The sequence below is a fragment of the Bubalus kerabau genome, chromosome 13, assembly GCF_029407905.1.
Source record: "Bubalus kerabau isolate K-KA32 ecotype Philippines breed swamp buffalo chromosome 13, PCC_UOA_SB_1v2, whole genome shotgun sequence".
In the NCBI taxonomy this organism is placed as follows: Eukaryota; Metazoa; Chordata; class Mammalia; order Artiodactyla; family Bovidae; genus Bubalus; species Bubalus kerabau.
In genome coordinates this window covers 22,367,217-22,392,006 of record NC_073636.1, presented here as the reverse complement: position 1 = coordinate 22,392,006, position 24,790 = coordinate 22,367,217, and the positions used below count along the sequence as shown (strand labels likewise).

General features: G+C 39.4%; 1 non-coding gene across 1 annotated transcript; it reads right to left on the bottom strand.

Moving 5' to 3' along the window:
- Positions 1–10,448: 10,448 nt before the first annotated feature.
- On the bottom strand, positions 10,449–10,521 carry TRNAS-GGA (transfer RNA serine (anticodon GGA)). The gene has a single exon. It is a non-coding gene; the product is annotated as a tRNA-Ser (tRNA).
- Positions 10,522–24,790: the final 14,269 nt, after the last annotated feature.

Sequence of the window (24,790 nt, the reverse complement as noted above, 5' to 3'; positions counted from 1 at the left end):
GAGGGATTAAGAAGCACAAACTACTATATATAAAATAAATAAGCTACAAGGATTTAGTATACAGCAGAGGAAATATAGTCAATATTTTATAATAACTTTAAATGAAATATATAAAAATATTGAATCACTATGCTGTACACCTTAAGCTAATATAATTTTGTATATCAACTATACTTCAATTTAAAAGAAGAATAGATTTGAGGTATGAAATCAAAATATGGTTGTTATAGTTAGTACTAGTTCTTTTGGAAGTGAATTTAGAAACTGGGTCATCTTGGTGCACTAGAAAGAAGAGTTAAAACTCACGAGTGCAGTAGAAACTTGGGAGCATAATCAAACACAGCAGACTTCCTTGCTTTAAGCAAAAAAGGAAGCTGGAATGGCCTGCATCACTTAAGCCTGAACTTCTGAAAATCTTGTTGAGGCCTAAGAGATTAGAGAGTAGTCTTGACTGAAAAGATTCCTTCGTTAGGGAGCAACTGGAGTAAAAAGTGCTCATGAACTGAAAAGCAGGCAGTGGAACTGAAAGGAAATAAAAAGGAATTTTTATGAAATGATATTAGAAAATTTAAGGAATATGGTATAGCAGCTGCAAATGAGAGATGCCATCAAAGGGATGATGACTATAGAGAGACATCAGAGAAAAATATATGCTTCTCTGTTAGCAGGGGTTTTAATGAATGAGAAAAGTGTGGAACATATGAAAACCCTGCCTAACTAAGGATATCTTTCCTACCAATGGCAAAGGCCAGGGTCATAGATGGGGCGATGTCTTATAAAAATCATGACTATAATGAGATTCTATGACAGGAGGGCGGAGAAGGCAATGGCACCCCACTCCAGTATTCTTGCCTGGAAAATCCCATGGATGGAGGAGCCTGGTAGGCTGCAGTCCATGGGGTCGCTAAGAGTCGGACACGACTGAGCGACTTCACTTTCAGTTTTCACTTTCACGCATTGGAGAAGGAAATGGCAACCCACTCCAGTGTTCTTGCCTGGAGAATCCCAGGGACTGGGTAGCCTGGTGGGCTGCCGTCTATGGGGTTGCACAGAGTCCAACACGACTGAAGTGACTTAGCAGCAGCATGACGGGAGGGAGTGGTTGTCTGTGGGGGTGAAAGGTCTGGAGCCTGTTAGCCAATGACAAGTGGTTGACACTGCATTCCTAAGGTATAATTAGCCTAAATTAATTACTAGAGTTTTTAAAAGCTAGCCTTCTAGACCACTGGCGCCTGCACCAACTCAGTCTCTTTCTTCTACATAATAGGAGCACTGGCAGCTGCATTAAGGAGAAAGCAAAAAGAAATTGAGAATGTTCTAAGTCTCATACATATTATGCATTATGCCACCTAAGTTTTTAAGCTATATTGGAAATTTTGTTGCTCATGGAAAGCTAGATGGGGTGAGCAATTTGGGCTTCCACACTAGAATATGATTTCTAGGTTTGTGAAATAATTTAGTACATACTCCAACCCCTGTGATTAACTATATAGAAGAATATCTGTTTTGCATGCTTAATGAAATTGAATTTATCAGCGTAGCTTACTTAACTGCACTTAAATTACTGAGTGAATCGACTTTAAAATGAATTTTGAACTTTTAAAGCTTGTGATCCTACACACGTCTTCCAAGTCTTGTCATTCTGGGGTGAATGGCCAGTTAGTCTCAGGAAGTCATTTCTTATTTCCGTGGGCTTTATGTTCACCCATGGGGGACCCTGAAGGCCCATGTAGGGTACAGTTCTCTGGGGATTTTGAATTAGTTGATTCCTCTTGGCAATTAGGGACATTAACCTAAGTAGAACAGAATGGAATAAAGAGAATGAAAGAACAGAAGACTGGTGTTCCAAGGTTACCTTCTCTCTGGCAAGCAAGCCACACACCCTGCAGTCGCTCTCCTCCACTGTGAAGGCATGTGTAGTTCAAGTGAACTCTACTTGTAAATTTTCTTTACCAAAATGATCCTTGTAAAACCCAGACTGGCATTTCATCCTACTTATTGGTGATTATCCCTATCCAAAATGTTTAAATCTTTTATAACCAGATACTAAGGTCCAGGCCTGTATCTGAGAAGCCATAAATTCAGCATGTTGGATTTTGAAATTAGAAATCAAAACCCACACAAGTACTCATTTTATTTAATTTTATGGCTTCTTTGTCCAACATAACATCCTGTGCTGAATTTATATGCCTTCCCCATTGAGAAACACAAGCCTACTAATACTGACCACTTTACAGAGTTTCTCATTTTAAAATATGCTGTAATTTCCAGTATTCTTGCCTGGAGAATCCCATGGATGGAGGAGCCTGGTGGGCTACAGTCCATGGGGTTGCAAAGAGTTGGACACGACTGAGTGACTTAACTTTCTAACTTTCTAATCTTCAGTAAAAAATAAGGTTATTATTTTTTTTAATTTTATTTTTAAACTTTACATAATTGTATTAGTTTTGCCAAATATCAATTTCGAAGTGTTCCCACTGCAACTGATATTATTTTATTTGTTCTTGCCTATTTTGTGACACGTGATTTTCTTTTTTTTTTTTTTTTTGGGTAACATAAAGAAAAAAGAAATAAAATGAAACATAACCTGGACTACTTTTCAGCTATGGCAATTGCTTTTTACCGTTTTGAAATTTCTCAGTCCCAAACCTTAAAAGTGCTATTTTAAAGATAAGGGTATATATCAAAAGGCAGAAAAAGGGTCAAGTTATATAAGAAAAAAAAAAGTTTTAAAAAACATCTTTAATAGCTTAAAAACTTAGAGTTCAATAGTAAAACCAGCAACTTGGGAATTGGTGATCATTGTAGAAAAATGAAGACATCCAAAGGAGTGGATAGAAATTATACAGAGCTATCTCTCTCTCTGTTTAATTGCCAAGTCATGTTTGACTCTTGTGATCCCATGGACTGTAGCCTGCCAGGCTCCTCTGTCGATGGGATTCTCTAGGCAAGAATACTGGAATGGGTTGCCATTTCCTTCTCCAGGGGATCTTCCCAACCCAGAAATCGAACCTGGGTCTCCTGCATTGCAGGCAGATTCTTTACCAACTGAGCTATACAGAGTTACTACTTACTAAATCCAGGAATCACTATTTCTACAGCTCATCCAAGTGACCAACCAACTATTTTTTCAGTGGAAACCCATGTCCCCATGAGTTCGGAGAGATTGGGTGTTTCATTACTGGGAAGGAATTGTTCTCCCACTGGCTAAGCTGATGTTTGTCTTTTACAATGTATACTTTTGCCCTTAGTTCTCCTCCTTCCTATAGCGTAAGTCCTCATTCTTCTTCTCACCTGGGCCTTCAAATATATTCTTTCTTAGTAAATATCCTGAGTTAACCAAGGAGGTGGTATTCTTCCTACTTGTTTTGATTCATACTCAGAGTAGAAAAAATTATATTTTACATCATAACCCATCATATACACACATATATATATACACATGTATATGTGTGTGCATGATTATAATTTTTTTCATATTCTTTTCCTTGATGGTTTATCACAGGATATTGAATATAGTTCCCTGTGCTACACAGTAGGACCTTGTTGTTTATCTATATGTACCAGTTTGCATCTGCTAATCCCAAACTCCTGCTCCTACCCTCTCCTAACCACTCCCCCTTGGCAACCAGCCATCTATTCTCTATGTCCCTAATTTTGCTTTGATTTCATAGTTGTTTCACTTGTGCCATGTTTTAGATTCCACATATAATGATATCATATAGTATTTGTCTTTTCCTTTCTTACTTACTTCACTTAGTATGATCATCTCGAGCTGCTTCCATGTTGCTGAGAATGGTACTATTTCATCCTTTTATATGGCTGAGTAGCATTTCATTGTATTTATGTACCATATCTTTATCCATTCATCTGCTGATGGACATTTAGGTTGTTTATGTGTCTTGGCTATTGTGAATAGTGCTGCTATGAACATAGGGGTGAAGGTATCTTTTTGAATTATGACTTTTGTCTGGATATATGTCCAGGAGTGGGAATGCTGGATTGTCTGGCAATTCTACTTTTAATTTTCTGGGGAACTTTCATACTATTTTCCACAGTGCCTATACCAACTTACAACAGTGTAGGAGGGTTCTCTTTTCCATACCCCTTCTCCAGCATTTTTTATTTGTGGAGTTTCTAATGATAGCCTTTCTAACTAGCATGAAGTGATACCTCATTGTAGTTTTGATTTGCATTTCTCAAATAACTAGTGACATTGAGTGCATTTTCATGTGTCTGTTGGCTACCTATCTTTCTTCTTCAGAGAAATGTCCCTTTAGATCTTCTGCCCATTTTTTGATCGGTTTATTTGTTTTCATGTTGAGTTGTATGAGCTGTTTGTATATTTTATATTTTACCGATATCTTAAAGGACTTGGTGAAAAAGGGTCCATTCAAAAACACAAGAATACCATCGGCAGAGTTGAACCAAACAGATGTTACTCAGAAACAGAAGGAGAACTCAAAGTAGCAGCTCAGACTTTTGAACTTGTGCTCAAGGGTGGTAGTTACAGTCTGAGAAACCCACAGTTTAAGAACCACACATCTCCTCTTCTCATAAGCACCATTCCCATACTTCCAATTCCAAGGGTATAAGCATTGCCCTTGGGTTAGGAGCCAGGCAGAGGGGCAGAGATACCATGTGGTCCAGTTCAATGACCGTCCTCAGTGTGGAGCCAAGGGTGATCATTGTCAGCTGAGAACTCCACAGATCAGGAAATGGCTGTTGTTCCAGGTGGATGCATTACAGTGAAACGGAAGAAATTGCTTGATCTTCTTAGCACTTAACTGCTGCCTCCGATCAGTGCACATTTAATGAAGGACACACAAATTAATTAGTGTAGGTATAAATGCTGAATATGTGAAAGTAAAAGAGAAAGAGGTGAAGAAGGTGACTTCTGTGTTTTTTTCAGGATTAGGGGAGTTTTCTTTCATTAGAAATAGCTTTGGGAATGACAAGTAATATGTGAAGAAAAAAGAAATATTACTTCTCACACATGGAGTAATTAAGTTTAAAATTCACAGTTGAAAATAAAACCTGTTACTTATGAATATTGTTACATGGAAGTGGAATTATGCAACATTTCCATCTATTGTATGTGATGAACTATCAACATAAAAATAGAATGATGATGAAAAATATTAAATTAGCTTTGAACCCCTGTTGTAAAGCACAGAAATGTTTCTGATTTTTTTAAAATATGTTAGGCTTAAAAGACTGGAAAGAGACCACAATATGTGAAAGCCAGAGGGATTTTATATAATATTTTGTTCCTCCCTTTTGGCAGTTAAGTAAGCACAAATCATTTTTGGAAAGGGATAGGAAGAAACACCACCACACGGTTACAGCCTAAACCAGAACAAAAACAGCATGTTTTAGTGTCAAAAAACAGCCTCATTTTTCCAAGTTGACTTGGAAATATCATTTCTTCCTCATATAGTCATAGTCTCCCCCTCCATTATACCCTCCTCCTTCCTCTTCATTTTTTAAGAATTTCACTGTTCTTTAAATAGCTTATGTAGCAGGATGATCACACAACCTAGTCTGCCAGGCACAATCAATCCTGAATTGTATCAGTTGCCCTGGGATTCTTCCAAGTTGTGTCCAAATTCTTTCAAATATATTTTAAAGATTATTAATAGATTCATTGATATGGCATATGATTAATCTTACTATTAATAGCTGCATTTGTAGTAAGGGTGGAGGTTGATAGACCTTCATTTTATCCTTTCATCTTCTGCTATGGTCTCATCCCACGTTATGTTAATAGTTAAACTAACTATGAATAGTTTTCCCGTTAATAGCCTGAAAGCATGGTTAAATATGAAAGATCACGAACAGTAACCAATCTCTCTTTTTATATGAGTCTTTCCAGACTCAAGATAACTAATAATATCCTTCTAAGGACATTAATTTTTCAGGACATCCAGTGATAAAGCCAAGTGCTCTTGGACACACAAAGGGTAAATAACTCAATTCCTTCTTGTTTCAGATAATGATAGAAGTATTTGCTGCCTGTTACCTGGTGTTACTTGGTGTATCAGCTAGTTGTCCTTTAGCTTTGCTATAACCTTCAAGGTGTATAAAATCATCAGGCTGCTGGTCAATGAAATCAGTGGAAAATGGGAAATTATATTTGTGTGAGAGCTAGAGGCTAAACATTTCCACCACAGAGAATTGAGCGAGTGGTCTGCGTGTTCTTACTCCAGTAACTCATTCATTCTATAGGATAAATCTACCACTATTTATTTCTTTCATTATTTGTCAATTAATATATATATATATTTTTACAACAAACCATCCAGAACTGACTTAAAATGACTTAAAAAAGAGAAAGAATCCTGTGGTAAACTGTAATGGAAAAAAATATTTAAAAAATAATGTCAGAAAAAGATATACATGTTTTCTGAAAAACCAAATACTGATTTTTAATTTTCTCAGACAAGTTGACGTTGACTGTGTAACTTAAACATTTCTCATCTGTGAGGCAGATGATAGTAATATCAGTGACCATATGAAGACCAAAGGACACAAGTCTATCAAGGAAGCATCTTTATCTTTTAAAAAATCAGTTGTTTTAAGCTAACAAGTTATCACAGGGACTGCAGAAGGTCTATTTAGATGTCTCTCTGAGAAGAACAACTTTTCATTTAGATCAAATGGATGTTTTGGTCATGCCTTCAGAGTAAGGGTCATCCTCTAGATCACACTGCTTGGTATGTGAAAACTAAATTTATCTTTGTAATAGAAAGGAAATGTGCTGCAGTGAGAACTAGATATTGTTAAGAAACTTGTCTCCTACTTAGGGTTATCATAATCCAAAAGGGTTTATCCTAGAGCACGGTCATGATGCTGTTCAGTTGACGTTGGTAATTCTCTACTCATTTTCTCACCTAATCCTTGCAGTAATTCTGAAGTGGCCTTGTTGGGTCTTAACACCAAATTTTCTAATTCCAAGTTTAGTACTGTTCCTTTGGTCTTTTGTATCCATTACCTTATTCCTAAACTTTCTGGCTTCTCCATACCACAGGCTCTATGGTCTTCGCTTCAGATATCTGAAGATTCTCATTTATTTTAAGTGTAATCCATAAAGGCAGTACCTGTGTCATATTAAAGAGGGCAAGGGTCCTGGAGTGGGTCCCTGGGTTTCTTCAAGTGCAAAGTGGAATCGTAACAGGACTCAACTTAGAGAGCTAGTGTGAGGATTAAAGAGTTAATCAGTAAAAAGTGGTGGCAAACAATAGACACCAGAAATAGTAACCATTACGATCAGACGTCACAGTACAATTCAGTAGATACTGAATGAACACCATCAGTGAACCAGCCAACACTCTGGGAAATGCACAGCTAAACCCATGTTCTTCTCTGTGAGAGCTTACCGCCAGTGGTGGAGCCAGAGAGAGAACTATGCATAGAAGAGAGACACTCGAGAGGTTTTGTTCTGGTTTTTTTTCCTTTAAAAATATTTTTATTTTATATTGAGGTCTAGCTGATTTACAATGTTATGTTAGTTTCAAGTGTATAGCAAAGTGAATCAGTTATACATATATATATATATATATATATATTCTTTTTCAAATTCTTTCCCCATATAGCTTATCAGAATATTGAGTAGAGTTCCCTTTCCTCTACAGTAGGTCTTTGTTGGTTATGTATTTTATATATGGTAGTGTATATATGTTAATCCTAAACTCCGGATATATCCCTTCTACCCCCCACAACATGTCCCCTTTGGTAACCACAAGTTTGTTTTCCAAGTCTCTGAGTCTGTTTCCATTTTGTAAATACATTCATTTGTATCTTTCTTTCTTTTTTTTTTTTAGATTCCATATATAGTGATACCATATGGTATTTGTTTTTCTCTATCTGACTTAACTTAGTGTGATAATCTCCAAGTGTATCCATGCTGCAAATGGCATTATTATAACTTTTTTTATGGCTGAGTAATAGTCCATAATCCTCTCCAGCATCATGTTTATTTTTAAACAGTTTTCCTGAAGTATAATTGACATACAATAAACTGCATATGTTTAAAATGCATGATGTGGTACATTTTGGCATGTACCTGTGAAACCATCACCACAATCAAGATAAGGAACCTACCCACAATTCCCCCAAATTTTCTTCTGCTCCTTCAAAGTCCCTCCCATCCCTCCCAACCCCTATTCTCAGGAATTTCTTCCATTAGAGATTTTTTCCTTTGGACTAAGAAGTATTTTCTATTAAGAGAAAATCCTCAGAGAGATAAGATAGTCATTTATCTGAACCTTTCCAAATGGACAGCTGGGGGTTGAGGTGGATGAAGAAGGAGATAGAGTAGGGAGAAGAAGAAACCACTACATGATGGAAAGTGAAAAGGTGGTGGAAAAACATTTAAAAAAAAGAAATAGGAAAAGAAGCAACCTTTTGAAGTCAGAATTTTATTTTGATTGATTGATTTTGCTTTTTTTTGTGGGGGGGGGTGGAATATCTTCACAAAATAAGAATTAAGTTGAATAAAAATGGCGACTACTGCATCTTTGCTGAGCTACCCAGAAAGCTTTGATGACTGAAGCAGAGAAATGGAATAAAAATAAAGTAAAAGGTCCCAAGTTAAAGCCATGCAGTTGAGTATAAATCATTGACTTATCCTTCATTTTCTGTAGTCCTGAAGCTGACATGGTATTAGCTGAAGTGAGAACAGGCATGATGTAGATTGCAAGAGAGAGAAAATCCTCTTTATGTGCTAACAAAAAGTAGGTGCCAGGTACCATGGGAAATTGTGAATACACACCCAACTCAAACTCAAAGAAGTGTGCCTGAAACCAGTGTGAAAAAGAGAGAGATCAGGGGAGATTCTCCACCCCAGACAAATCAACAGAACAAAATCACTCTAATGTGAATGAAAAACTAGACATCAGAAAAAGTACCCAGTGCTGGGAACAATGATTCAGAAAGCAAAAAAAAAAAAAAAAAAAAAAGGAAAGATGAACAGCAGAGGTGTCGATTTTGAATACTTGGCAGTTGCACCCCACTTCCTGTCAAAACTCTTGCTGATGGCAGAATTCTTTAAGATTTCAAGTTCTTGCAAACATGTTACCCCTTACAGATGCAAGTCTGTCATCCCATGGCTTGGTCAATTTAAGCAAATGATTACGTCAACCTGTGTTTGATTGAAAGTTTGTTTTTGTAGCCACAAGGAGAAGTCAGCTAGGCAGTTCTCAACTCTAGGCGACAGGCTACAGGAGGCAAAATGAACAGTACTGGATTCTCTGAAGCTTACTGAGAAGTTTTGTTCTTCAGAACTCAGTACTGAATCCTGATCTCAAGTGGAGGGGCACTTCCTTTTAGAGCCAAGCTGTAAATATTCCAGGTATGAAAATTCAACTGCAAAACATCCAGAGTATAAACAGATGTTCAGTACAGCATTGTCTATGGAAGACGACTTGCGGGATGGTTTAATTGTAGCACCCCTGTGTGGAAGCCTGAAAGGATTACTTTAAAGCGCTTCATGAATATTTATTCAAGTGGTAAATAAGGATGGCTGATGGGTCTCTATCTCCAGTATCGCAATATCCTGGGAGAAGGAACATGTTGGAAGTGGTGAGGTTCTTATTGCATGTGCGTCAGTATCATATTACTCACAAATGGCACAACCATACCGAACTGTAGCTTTTCTCCCCCAAATCGCTGTTGTATTTTACTACCCACTCTATTCTCTTTTAGTTGCTGCTTTTTACTTTCATTGCCTATGGAGCGGCTCAGTTTTCTTTCCTAGACTCGCAGGTGGGGATATATTATCGCATGCTAGCTGAGCTCTGGGAAGCATGCCTCTGGTCTCCAATGAGCCTAGGATCCATTTGGTGGAAAGTTAGTTATTCGCGGCTTTTCATTCTGCTGTTGAACAACTTTCCTCTTACTTCCAAGCTCTCTCTTCTTTCTTTTCCTGCTGCTTGAGGCCTCCTTTCGTCCATCCACCCTGCTTTGTACCCTGTTCCCTCTGAAAACCTTATTTCATCACCTGCCAATGAGACACTGTGATGTTAGTGAACATAAATTTATGAATGATTCTCCCAGATAAAATTCTTACCTGTAGCCAGGAAATCTTAATATTTAGATACAAGTGCTTAGTCATGTCTGACTCTTTGTGACCCCTTGGACTGTAGCCTGCCAGGCTCTTCTGTCCATGGAATTCCCCATTCTCTAGGCAAGAATACTAGAGTGGGTAGCCATTCCTTTCTCCAGGGGATCTTCCTGATCCAGGGGATCAAACCCAGGTCTCCTGCATGGCAGGTAGATTCTTTACTGTCTGAGCCACCACGGAGTCTATATGTTCTGAGTGAGTGAAGTCGCTCAGTCGTGTCTGACTCTTTGCGACCCCATGGACTGTAGCCTACCAGGCTCCTCCCTCCATGGGATTCTCCAGGCAAGAGTAATGGAGTGGGTTGCCATTTCCTTCTCCAGGGGATCTTCCTGACCCAGGGATTGAACCTGGGTCTCCCGCATTCCAGGCAGATGCTTTAACCTCTGAGCCACCAGGGAAGCCCTATATGTTCTATATGCTGTCTAAGATTTTGGCTACTTGGGAGCTATTCTTGGTAGCAGAACCTTATCACAGTCTCAACGTACCAGAATTTGTAAGTTGCAATAATTTCTTATATATTTGTTGGTTATACTTAAAGTGTTTTACTTAATTAAAAGAGTCATAGGTTTAAATCACTTTAACTTGGACTTTTTGTTTAGCCTCCTATACCAGGAGGCCACTGAAGATCAGCATAATTCTCCTGCAGATGGATCCAAAGTTTTCATCTTGAGGTTGCTGTTGCTGCTGCTGCTAAGTCGCTTCAGTCGTGTCCGACTCTGTGCGATCCCATAGACGGCAGCCCACCAGGCTTCCCCGTCCCTGGGATTCTCCAGGCAAGAACACTGGAGTGGGTTGCCATTTCCTTCTCCAATGCATGAAAGTGAAAAGTGAAAGTGAAGTTGCTCAGTCGTGCCCGACTCTTAGCGACCCCATGGACTGCAGCCTACCAGGTTCCTCTGTCCATGGGATTTTCCAGGCAAGAGTACTGGAGTGGGGTGCCATTGCCTTCTCCCATCTTGAGGTTAGGTTTATCCTTACTTTCCCAGATCAAAGCTAAGATTAGCAAATGTTACTAAATCTAATTCACAAGTTGACACTTTCTGACTGGATTCTTTTTCAATCCATTTCAAATGTATGTTTTAAAGCCCAAAGATGGCAATACTTTTTTTTTTTTTCAAAAGGAGAGAGGTAAAAAGGGAGGAATTCCTTGCATTTTGTGCCACAGCTCAGTGAAGAATCTTTAATAATTGCTACACTAACTCACTCATCATCCTAAATGCTCACTGGATTAAACTGGGTTGAACTGAGGTCTGTATTTGAGAAATTATAATATGACTTTTATGCCTACTCTGTTTTTGTGATTTTTGAAATTATAGGGTTTTCCCAGTCACATCTCTACCAAGTAATGTGACAGTCAAGGTTCTGGGATCATGTTCTTGTCCTTGAATCTTTTTAGTTTTTTCTTCTCATCAGGTCATATCTCTCAATCTATAGATTCATGTCTGGTCTTCAATTGTTTCCAGAAGGTGCGTCCCTGGCACCTTCTCCCACTTCATGGAAGTTCTTTGAACCCGATTTATACATCAAATAAGTCGGCTTTGAAATCTCCAGGCTGCAAATCTCGTCCCTCCAAAGCCACAGCTGTAACTTGTTTCCACAACATCTTGAGGAGACATGGTTGGTAAACACTGTTTACACAGCCTCCTCTATCTCCTTGTGTTTATTTGGCTGGACTGTATGTTAGGCAAGCACCGTAGAAGTTTCAACAATTTATGTCATTTTGCATTTCACATGCCTAAGTTTTCTCCACCTTGAGAGGCAGGCTCTGTTACACCATGGTTTTCCTTTGTGTCACTGATCTTTGTTTCATGAAGATAGTGTTATCTCAGGATTTCTGCCCCATCCTTAGGATTTTCAGGGGAATGTTAACAACAATGCTTGTGTTGGGGAGGAAGAAATTTTCCTCTACCCTTGTAGGTTTCTGAGTGGTCTAAAAATTAAATTGACTTGAGCCAGATGAACAGGAGAAAGTCAAACAAAAGTTTAATAATGTACACATGAGAGAGACCAGGTAAACTGAGTACCTCGCCAAAATGGCTGAAGCCCTCCCTTAAATACCATCTTCAGTTAAAGACAAAAGAGGATGTTGGGAGTAGTGGTTTGGGACTTCAAGGGGGAGGAAGGAAATGGAGCGTGCATGCATGTGTGCCAAGTTCCTTCCGTTGTGTCCGATTCTTTGTGATCCTGTGGACTGTAGCCCGCCAGGTTCCTCTGTCCATGGGATTGTCCAGGCAAGAATGCTGGAGTGGGTTGCCATGCCCACCTCCAGGGAATCTTCCTGACCCAGGGATCAAACCCATGTCTTCTGTGTCTCTTGCATTGGCAAGTGGGTTCTATTTCACTATGGAGATAGAAAAGCAAATGTTTGGTAAACAAATGTTTGCGGAGCCTGCAGAGACAATGGGACACAGAGAGGACCCTGATTTCTAGGCCCTGCCAAGTTTCCCCCACTACACTCAGCCCAGAATCATTTTTTTTTTTCCAGAAACATGTCACTCTTTTATTTTATTATTTTTTTAATTAAATTCAATTTTATTGTATTGGCTCTGCCACACATCAACATGAATCCACCACAGGTATACACGTGTTCCCCATCCTGAACCCTCCTCCCTCCCTGTACCATCCCTCTGGGTCGTCCCAGTGCACCAGACCCAAGCATCCAGTATCATGCATCGAACCTGGATTGGCAACTCGTTTCATGTTTCAATGCCATTTTCCCAAATCATCCCACCCTCTCCCTCTCCCACAGAGTCCAAAAGACTGTTCTATACATCAGTGTCTCTTTTGCTGTCTCGTATACAGGGTTATTGTTACCATCTTTGTAAATTCCATATATATGCGTTAGTATACTGTATTGGTGCTTTTCTTTCTGGCTTACTTCACTCTGTATAATAGGCTCCAGTTTCATCCACCTCATTAGAACTGATTCAAATGTATTCTTTTTAATGGCTGAGTAATAGTCCATTGTGTATATGTACCACAGCTTTCTTATCCATTCATCTGCTGATGGACATCTAGGTTGCTTCCATGTCCTGGCTATTATAAACAGTGCTGCGATGAACATTGGGGTACACGTGTCTCTTTCCCTTCTGGTTTCCTCAGTGTGTATGCCCAGCAGTGGGATTGCTGGGTCATAAGGCAGTTCTATTTCCAGTTTTTTTTAAGGAATCTACACACTGTTCTCCATAGTGGCTGTACTAGTTTGCATTCCCACCAACAGTGTAAGAGGGTTCCCTTTTCTCCACACCTTCTCCAGCATTTATTGCTTGTAGATTTTTGGATCACAGCCATTCTGACTGGCGTGAAGTGGTACCTCATAGTGGTTTTGATTTGCATTTCTCTGATAATGAGTGATGTTGAGCATCTTTTCATGTGTTTGTTAGCCATCTGTATGTCTTCTTTGGAGAAATGTCTATTTAGTTCTTTGGCCCATTTTTTGATTGGGTCATTTATTTTTCTGGAATTGAGCTGTAGGAGTTGCTTGTATATTTTTGGGATTAGTTGTTTGTCAGTTGCTTCATTTGTTATTATTTTCTCCCATTCTGAAGGCTGTCTTTTCACCTTGCTTATAGTTTCCTTTGTTGTGCAGAAGCTTTTAAGTTTAATTAGGTCCCATTTGTTTATTTTTGCTTTTATTTCCAATATTCTGGGAGGTGGGTCATAGAGGATCCTGCTATGATGTATGTTAGAGAGTGTTTTGCCTATGTTCTTCTCTAGGAGTTTTATAGTTTCTGGTCTTACATTTAGATCTTTAATCCATTTTGAGTTTATTTTTGTGTATGGTGTTAGAAAGTGTTCTAGTTTCATTCTTTTACAAGTGGTTGACCAATTTTCTCAGCACCACTTGTTAAAGAGATTGTCTTTAATCCATTGTATATTCTCACCTCCTTTGTCAAGATAAGGTGACCATAGGTGCGTGGGTTTATCTCTGGGCTTTCTATTCTGTTCCATTGATCTATATTTCTGTCTTTGTGCCAGTATCATACTGTCTTGATGACTGTGACTTTGTAGTAGAGCCTGAAGTCAGGCAGGTTGATTCCTCCCGTTCCATTCTTCTTTCTCAAGATTGCTTTGGCTATTTGAGGTTTTTTTGTATTTCCATACAAGTTGTGAAATTATTTGTTCTAGCTCTGTGAAGAATACCATTGGTAGCTTGATAGGGATTGCATTGAATCTATAAATTGCTTTGGGTAATATACTCATTTTCACTGTATTGATTCTTCCAATCCATGAACATGGTATATTTCTCCATCTATTAGTGTCCTCTTTGATTTCTTTCACCAGTGTTTTATAGTTTTCTATATGTAAGCCTTTAGTTTCTTTAGGTAGATATATTCCTAAGTATTTTATTCTTTTCGTTGCAATGGTGAATGGAATTGTTTCCTTAATTTCTCTTTCTGTTTTCTCATTATTAGTGTATAGAAATGCAAGGGATTTCTGTGTGTTGATTTTATATCCTGCAACTTTACTATATTCATTGATTAGTTCTAGTAATTTTCTGGTGGAGTCTTTAGGGTTTTCTATGTAGAGGATCATGTCATCTGCAAACAGTGAGAGTTTTACTTCTTCTTTTCCAATTTGGATTCCTTTTATTTCTTTTTCTGCTCTGATTGCTGTGGCCAAAACTTCCAAAACTATGTTGAATAGTAATGGTGAAAATGTCAGCCCAGAATCTTTGCAGACATGTCTGGTTATAGCTGTATTCTAGGAACAGGTTCTCAATCTAAATTCTTTTAGGCAGTTAGGGGTAAGGTCAAAATTTCTCCCTGAGTCTTTTGGGTCTGGATTGTTTTCAGCTTGAAATAATCCACATGCCAAAGAGACATTCCAGGTGGCAAATCTTGCTTCCCTACATTGGGTGGTTTTCACACATGCTGTCTTGTGCTTATCTTCATGACCCAGTAGGCACACAATGAGATAGGAGACACATCAACTTTCTGGTAGATGATGGAATTTTTTCCTATGCTCTTTTTAGTGGCATACAGCTACTTGGTTTACCACTAAGATCAAAGTTAACACTTCATTTTCACAATATACTGACATTTCAATATACCCGTAGTGTACCATTAAAATTTTTTTCCTTACAAATTCATACCAATGATTTTTGCACTGTGTCCTGGTTGAAGGCAAACTGTATACTATCTACTTTGAGCGCAGAGTCTAATAAGGAAAGACTCCTATTTGAAGCTTAAGAACAACTGTAATTCTGGAAAGACTGGAGAACATGTATCTTCCTGCTTTGATCTCTACTTTCCATTAGTCTGAGAAAAAGCCTGTTCTTGTTGCAGGGATGACTAAATGGGGAAGGAAGCAGAGATTGGAGGAAGATGGATAAGCATTTAGTTCCTCCAGTGGCCCTACAACAGCTTTTAGTGACGTGAATTCCTAGAACATCAGAGTGCACTATTGTTCAAATACAGACACCCCAACTTACCTCAAAGCTAAATACACATTTAAAAACATTATGCCTTTGTGGTTAAGAAGGGCATCACTGCTCCCTTTCAACATTTTGAAATTTGGGAATTGAATGAATGTTTCTGCTAAACAATTTTCCTTATATTTTAAAGGTGTTTTTTTTTTTTTTTTTTTTTTAATGTGGACCATTTTTAAAGTCTTTATTGAATTTTTTACAATACTGCTTCTGTTTTATGTTTTGTTTTTTTTGGCCATAAGGCATATGGGATGTTAGCTTCTTGACCAGGGATCAAACCCGCACCCCCTGCATTAGAAGGCGAAGTCTTAACCACTGGACCACCAGGAAAGTCCCTCAACAGAGGACAAGAGGGCTGGATGGCATCACTGGCTCAATGAGTATGAGTTTGAACAAACTCATCTGGAAGATGGTGAGGGACAGAGAAGCCTGGTGTGCTGCAGCCCTTGGAGTCACAGAGAGTCAGACATGACTTAGTGACTGAACAACAACAACAACAAGAGCACTTGCAGATAGAGGCAGAACTCTTAAAAAATACACAAAAGAGGAAATCTGACTTCTTAGCCACAGCAGTTCACATCCATAATCTTCTGTTCACCTTCACTACAGTCATTAGCACCTGGTATTTTGCAGCTGACTGAGCCAGCTGTTGTTCCCAGGATCTGGGTAGGAATAGAGTGACATTTCAATTTTTGTATCCGAGTGCTTTTGTAAGCCCAGGTAAGTAAATATGTAGCAGCAGGTGATGCAAAGAACCAAGGAAAAGAGTTGAAAACAGACAGAACCTCAACATTCTGGCAGATATAAAATGCAAAATCTAGACTGCAGCATGGAATTCTAGAACATAGTCCATACATTGTTGTCCCTCAGGTGGGGTGTTTTATATCTGCAGAGTACAGATAGGTGAGGTTTGTACTAGCCCAGAGTGTCTTTGTAAATGGGCCATCAGGGCCACTCAGAGATGTAAATTTGTCTACCAAGATGTCAGATGACTAAATTATCCTCCTGATCCCCATATTCAGCCCAATTTTCTGAGTCCTAAGTTAGGAGAGCACAGCTATTATTTTTGAACTCTCCACTGTTAAGCGTCCAGACCTTAGGTACTCAGGACTGTATCTCCTTCCAAAATGTGGTCCCTAATTACTTTAGAAACACTGCTCAGGCCCTGTGCTTCTCATATGAGAGGCCTGGGATGGTAATATGTTTTGTACTTAAAGGCTAATAGCTATCTCTTCTGGAAGGGCCTCTTGGGACCAATGGTAGAATTAAACCATCATCGTTGTGACACCTCTGGATCGGGGTTTGACTTCTAAGATCTGTTTAGTGATGCATTCTTTTTGAAAAGTTGCTCATTTGAAGTCTCTTCCAAAAACTATAAAAATATCTTTCCCTTTCAATCTCAACTCAGAATCAAACTCCCCCCCCCCCCCCCAAAAACCAAGCTTAAATCTCTCTGAAAAGCTTGCATAGGCTCCAGAACTATTCCTGGGGGGTTTCAGTTTTTTTCATTCAGCACATCTGGAACAGGAGGAATATCATGGTGCAGATTTCCAAGTGAACTCTTGGCCAGGAGGCTTTGATCTCCACCTACACTTGAGAAGGAGAAGTGAGTAATTCTGTTTTCACGGTCAGTCCTCCTTGGGTTTCCTCTGGGATGTGACCAGAGCTTCACAGGGAGGTGCAAGTGGTCAAAGTCTTATTTTCAGAATTTTTGTGCTGCTAGAAGGCCTTCAGCCACTTCCCCTTAGCTACCAATAATGTTCCAACTCCTTAGTCTGGCTTATAAAATCTCTGAGCTTGTTCCATTGGTCCATAGTGACATTTCAACAAGACCATCCTTCATTGGGAGGGGCTGCCCTATGCATCACAGCATGTTCAGCATGCATGGTCTTCCTGTTACTCTGACAACCAGACAGGTCCACATGCTCCTCAGGAGTTGATAATATTCCTGCTCAGAACGACTTTTTCAGAGTATGGCCCGGGTCTACCTTTCCTACTTATTTCCCATTATTCCAATAGGTGAATACTATGCTCTAGACATAGTGCTTGCTACTTGCCACTGTAAAGATGAAATGAGATTAATAAAGCAACTTGTATACTCTTTGCACCTAGTGAAGGCTCTGTAAAGGCAGGATGGCTTCCACACTTGCATGTGTCTCATGCACAAGTTTTCTCTTATCTTCATTACATCAATCTGGGTGTAATATACATTTCTGACCTATGAGTATCTGAACCCTACCTTCTTTTAGGTACAACTTATGTGCTAAGAAAATCTCTCTTAATCTCCTTATCTTAAGTTCTCTCACTGCTCAGGATCTGCGTTTGGCACTCCAGGACTTAGCTGGACAGACAAATAGTGTGTTTACTGTGTTGCAGGGGTGAGTACAGCGAGGGAAGCATAGACCTCAGGGGTCATGTAGAAGAGTCTTCATGAAAGATTTCCTGCCAGATGATGCTTGCTTTGAATTTTGAAGGCAAAGTGTTGATTAGACAAAAAGGGAAGTGGCAGGCATATTCCAGCTAGAGACAAAAGTCACGTGTGAAGGCCTGGTGCTAGCAGTTCATTCTGGTGGAAGTAACCATAGCATATAGAGAAACATCAGGAAAAGAGGCAAGAAATGTATCCGGAAGCCAAACCATAGAGGGTTTTGTTTGATGAACAGTGGAGTTTGGACTTCATTCTGCAAGGTCTGAATGTAGCTGAAAGGTTTTTGTCTCAGTTTTCATCTTTCTCTACCTTACTTCATAATTACATGTTTATATGTGTAATATCCAAACTGGACTATATCTTCCTCACGGACAGAGCCTACCTTTGTTTCATCTTTGTGTTCACTACAGTTTACAAAAACATTTTGCAGAGAGCAAATTTCCTAGGATTGTTTAAAATTAATCAGTGAATGAAATTGTATCATTTTTTTCTCATCTATAGAATGCTTAGTCATTTGTTTCATTTTAATAGACTGACAGAGGCAGTTTGGATTTACCGTTAAGCTCATTTATCAAGTAACTTTTTTTTCTTTGTGTAAGCAGTTGGCTTCCAGTTACTTTGGGCAGTTGTCATAGTCAGTTGTGAGTTGAATCATCAATTCTTTGTTCTATTATTCATGTTTATATTCATAAAACACATAAAGTGTGTCCTATAGTCAGTGATCATCTGGTCATGATAAATCAGAAATAAAAAAACAGAGTGATTAAAAATTTGGGTCTAAGACCCATAAAACCCTTTTTTTTCCTGTGGAAATACAGTAAGTCCCTTTTATACAAATGAGTTCCATTCCAAGAGCGTGTCCATGAGTCCAATTTATTCAACAATGTTAGCCCAGGGACCCAATAAACACAGTTGGCTATATAGAACTGTACTGTAAAAATTCACAGAAATAAAGCATAAAACAAACACAATAAATAAAGAAACCATTTTTAATCTTACACTAAGTAATCTCATAGACACATAAACCAACAAGGGATTGGACAGATGAATGCATGTTCCTATCTTTGAGGGTTTGCATGTAGGGAATTTACTGTAACCTGAACCTCAGATAATCCTGTCTCTCTGTCCTGAAGGCTAGCAGACTCCAGCCTAATGGATTCTAGAGGGGAAGGGAGACTAAGGAAAGTAGTTCCTTCATGGAAAAAGGCTTTGTCTTCATTCTCCAAACTGTCAACATTCACACTCAGGCTTATCTCAGTTGACAGAAAATTGGAGAAGAAATATTTTCACATCCTCCTGGGCCCTGAGACTGGAAAGCAGACAGATTGCTTCATTCCCAAGGAGCTGAAACTGTGAGTGATGAATTATCTTTGTCAAACATAAAACAGTACAAGTTTCTGTCACCTGTCTATTTATACTCACACATTATCTGCAGTGCTCATTGTCCTCTTCATTATTAGGAAAGAGGAAATAGCTAGAAAGTCTCAGGGTTCTGGACCAGGAGGAAGGTAGTTAAATAGTTAAATTAACCTTGCATATCCCCCAGGGCTTATGGGAACTCCTGTTGGGAATAATTTTTATAGTTCTCACGGTCAAGATTAATTAAGCTGATTTCATGTTTTTATGAAGCCCTCATAAGGAGGTGAAACTTTCAAAACAGTGCTGAACTTTGAGCAGGGCATAAACTTGTTTTACTAGCTTCTTTATTTGCTAATTTAAATGAATGGAGAAAAAGATCAAACTTCTGTGTTCTCAGTGCAAATTAGTCTGCCCAACTAGAGGATCTCTGTAGGTCTATGAGAAGGTGATACTGTAATGTCTGTGTAGTTTCTCACTGATTTTCAGTCTGTGATATGGATGGAAATAATGTGAGGATGAAATGTATAATATGTGTGTTCTGAAATGCCCTGTGGCCATTGCTTTTTTATGCAGAAGTTTTAAAAATATTGGTAAGAGTTTACAGAAGTTCTGCCTCAATCTGGTCTCATTACAACAAATTATTATACTGAATTGACTCATGTGATCCTGGAACATAGATAGTCTCCTGTTAATTTTATGGCCATTATACGTCCGTGTTACTTTAAGGCAGAGTGTCTCAACTTGGGAGCTACTGACATATTGGGCTGGATAATTGTTATTATCAGGACTCTCCTGTGCATTATGGGATATTTAGCAGCATCTCTAGCCTCTAGCACTAAACAGAATAGGAACTCCCATCTCCACCCCTGGTCAAGACTTGACAATCAAATATGTCTCTGGACACTGCCAAATATCATGGGTGGCAGGTGAGCAAAATCCACAGCTTTAAAACATACTGCCCTCAACAAACATTCACTAAACAGAATTACAGCCCTAAAGACATTAAGAAATTTACCTCCACAGGTTACATAGCTGTGCAATTAACCATCATCCACCATCTTTCTTTACATAGCAAACATTTATCTAGAAGCTAATTCAAAACAATAAATAATACTGAACAATCACGGTTTTGAAGGCTCTCTGCTTCCCTGGCAGCTCAGTTGGTAAAGAATCTGTCTGCAAAGCAGGAGAGGCAAATTCGGTCCCTGTGTCAGGAAGATCCTCTGGAGAAGGAAATAGCAATCCACTCCAGTATTCTTGCCTGAGAAATCCCATGGATGGAGGAACCTGATGGGTTACAGACCATGGGATCGCAAAGAGTAGGACACCACTGAGTGACTAACCCACCATTAGTGGGGATACAGACCAATAGCTAAATGAATAAAATATTATATTAAAATTACACTATAGCTTTGTATTCAGATTTGTCACTTGGAGAGGACATTTGCCATGAAATGAACAGCACATTTCAGCAAATACTGGGACAAAGCTCATGGCCAGGCAGGGATTGGACACCCCAAGCCTTGGTTTTATATGCTGCTGTCACTCACATTTTATCCCAAGTTTTAAAATAAATTATGAAGAATTCACGGAGAAGGCAATGGCACCCTACTCCAGTACTCTTGCCTGGAAAATCCCAAGGATGGAGGAGCCTGGTAGGCTGCAGTCCATGGGGTCGCTAAGAGTCGGACACGACTGAGCGACTTCCCTTTCACTTTTCACTTTCATGCATTGGAGAAGGAAATGGCAACCCACTCCAGTGTTCTTGCCTGGAGAATCCCAGGGACAAGGGAGCCTGGTGGGCTGCCGTCTATGGGGTCGCACAGAGTCGGACACGACTGAAGCGACTTAGCAGCATGAAGAATTCACATATACTTTGAAAGAGTTCAGCTTCCCCCAAAGATAAGGGAAGCCTCATGCTTACTTGTTTGTTTTGGCCACTTTCGAAAAAGACTTAGCATTTTTATAATAAAAGCATAATTTATAACTTGTTCTTCTCCTAGTCTTCCTGGGAAAACTCATTCATACCCATGACGTCAACAATCACTTATATGTTATGATGGATACTTTTTTTTCCTATGTCCCAATTTTTTTAATTGAAGTATATTCACATAGTATAAATTCTATATAAGTTCACAAACACAAATTGTACACTTTAAACAAGTATCATTCAGTAGTTTCTAGTATATTTTATTTACAAGGTTGTATAACTGTTGTTTTTGTTTGTTCTTAGTCTCAGAGTTGTGTCTGGACTCATTCGAGATCTCAGGAAGGTAGCCCTCCAGGCTCCTCTGTCCATGGGATTTCCCAGGCAAGTTGGAGTGGGTTGCCATTTCCTTCTCCAGGAGATCTTCCCCACCCAGGGACTGAACCCATGTTTCCTGCATTGGCAGGTGGATTCTTTACCAATTAGCTACCTGGGAAGCCCTGTGTAACCATTGTGCTCAGTCACTCAGTTATGTCTGATTCTTTGGGACCCCAGGGACAATAGCCCACCAGGCTCCTCTGTCCATGGAATATTCCAGGCAAGAATACTGAAGTGGGTTGCCATTTTACCACTATTTAACTTCAAAACATTTTTATCACCCCTAAAAGAAGTCCTGTACATATTAACAATCAATCTCTTCTCCCCAAATCCTTAGCAGTCACTAACTACTCTGTGTCTTGATAGATTTGCCTGTTTTGGAAATTTCATGAAAATGGAATAATACAATGTGACTGCTCTGGTCTGAGTGTTTGTGCCCCCTCAGAATTCATATGCTGAAATCCTAATGTGATGGCATTTGGAGGTGGAGCCTTTGGGAGTGATTAGGTCACAAGAGTGGAGTCCTCAGAAATCCCACAGACCTCGCACATTCCTGCTGCCACGTGAGGTTATAGTCACAAGGCTACCATCTAGGAAGTGGGCTCTCACCACATACTGAATCTGCTGGCGCCTTGATCTTGGACTTCCCAGAACTCTGAGAAGTAAATGTTTATTTCTTATAAGCTGCCAAGCTTATGGTATTTCTGTAATAGCAGCCTGAGTGGCCTAAGTGGGTTTTTTGCATCTGGTTTAGCACTTAGCCCGATCTTTTCAATGTGTGCTCTCAACTCAAGACCTGCTTCTCCAACCATCTGCTTCATTGCCTAACCTATGCCTTCTCCTGCTTGGTCTGGATAACTGACCCTAACCTTCCAGACTATTCCTGTTCTGTCAACGGTGCCCCATCACCCAGGCCATAAACCTGGAGACTGTCTCTGATGACCTTCAACTGGTGGAGGCATCTTGTCCCTTTAGTGAACAGATCTTCATTATTTGGCCCCTAGGTTTGTTGAACTACCCTTTAGCAGATTGTTTGTCTTCAGGATCACTTCTCTATAATCCACTGTCTTGCCTGCTTCAATTCCTCAGTGGCTCTTCTTTGCTCTCACAAGGTTAACCTCCTCAGTGAGGCAATCATGCCTCTTCTGATCTGACCCTTTCCTATGTCTCCAGTCTCTTCCATTACTTTCCTCACCCATTTTCTACCCACCTTTTAGTATAACAGAGTGTTCATTTTCTCAAACTTTCTCTGTTATAGCTCTGTTACTGTCTTAGCACATGCTGTTCCTTTGTTCTAGAATGCCTGGTAGCTCCTTTTCTCCTCCTCCAAGAAGTCTCTGATGTCCTCCACCTTCAATATGGGCATCACTTTTTTCTCTCATGCTTCCTTGTGTCACAGCAATTACCACACTGCAATTGGCTGTGTCTTACCTGTCCGTCTCTCTAAATCGTGAGCTCGCTGATGTAGGAATTGTGCCTTTGTATTAGCCTGTTACAAGTGATGTAGCAAATTCCACAGACTGGGTGACTTAAACACAGAAATTTATTCTCCTCACAGTTGTGGTGGCTAGAAGTCCAAGATCAAAGTGTTGGTGGATTTGGTTTCTTCTAGGTCTCTTGTAACCCCACTCCAGCACTCTTGCCTGGAAAATCCCATGGATAGAGGAGCCTGGTGGGCTGCAGTCCATGGGGTCGCTAAGAGTTGGACACGACTGAGCGACTTCACTTTCACTTTTTCACTTTCATGCATTGGAGAAGGAAATGGCAACCCACTCCAGTGTTCTTGCCTGGAGAATCCCAGGGGCAGGAGAGCCTGGTGGGCTGACGTCTTTGGGGTCACACAGAGTTGGACACAACTGAAGTGACTTAGCAGCAGCAGCAGGTCTCTTGTAGATAGCCATCTTCTCTGTATCTTGATCTCTTCTTGTAAGGACACCAGTTGTATTGGATTAGGACCCAACTAAATGGTGCTGTTTTACCTTAATGACCACTGTAGAGTCTCTGTCTCCAAATGGGGTCACATTCTGAGGCCCTGGGGGTTAGGACTTGCATGTGTGAATTTGGGGAAGGCACAGTTCAGCTGATAACAGCTTTCCATTTCACTTCACCAACATCTCGTTCTTAAGTAGACTCTCAATTAATATTTGAATAAATGAAACAGTACAAGATCAAAGGTCATGGAGAATAAGGTGATCAGAAAGAAGGAAGGAAAGAGAAGAAATGTATGTGTAACAAATCAAACCAGAGACCCAGGGTCATGATATTACTAAACCTTTGTGTCACATTTAGTACTGGGCTCAATTCTGACTTCCTGAAGCCAGGGAAAAAAGGGAAGCACTAAGAATTACCTTATAATTTATGAATGATTATTTTAAGAATAGAGAGTTAATACAATTTAAAGCAATAGATATATTTTATAATTTTTAGTTTTCTCCTTTTCTTTAAGAGTATTTATTCTGACTATTTCCTCTGGATTTTTGGAATGTGTAAATTTTGAAAATCAGAAGAACTCTGTGCTAGGACTTATAAAGCTAGTTATAAAACTTAATTTCATTTATTTACTTGGCCAGGTGGGGGAGTAAAAATCAGTGGCATTTCAATAGAATTCACTCCTAAAAACGACTTTATTATGCTTAATAGAAGCAGGATTGTTGCCACATTCTCTGTTTCCACCCTCAGTGTGATTAAATCCTCCTCCTGAGGATTTAACTTTGACATTTGAAGGGATTGATGGAAAACTAGAATCAGCTAGGAAACCATTCATTTCTTGTGCTTTGTTTTCAGGAAAGAGGACTTCTATGAGGTTGTATCTAATTTAAGAGTTCAGCAAAGCTCTTTGATTTTTGAGTGCCATTGACAATGAGAACCACAGACACTTCAAGGTGGTCTTCTGTGACACCCAGTCCATCAAGCACTCAACTTCTTCCTCCAACAGATGAGGAACTTGGGCAAGGATCTTTATGGAATGATCTGCATTATCATTTTGAAATTTTTGGATTCTGGGGTATTCCAAAAATTAGTGTTTCTGATATTCTCCCAACAATTATAGTCTAGTAACTGACATCACTATCAATCATCATAATTATTGCCAACATTAATTGAATAATTAGCGTGTGCTCAGGCTGTGCAGAATGAGCACTTTGT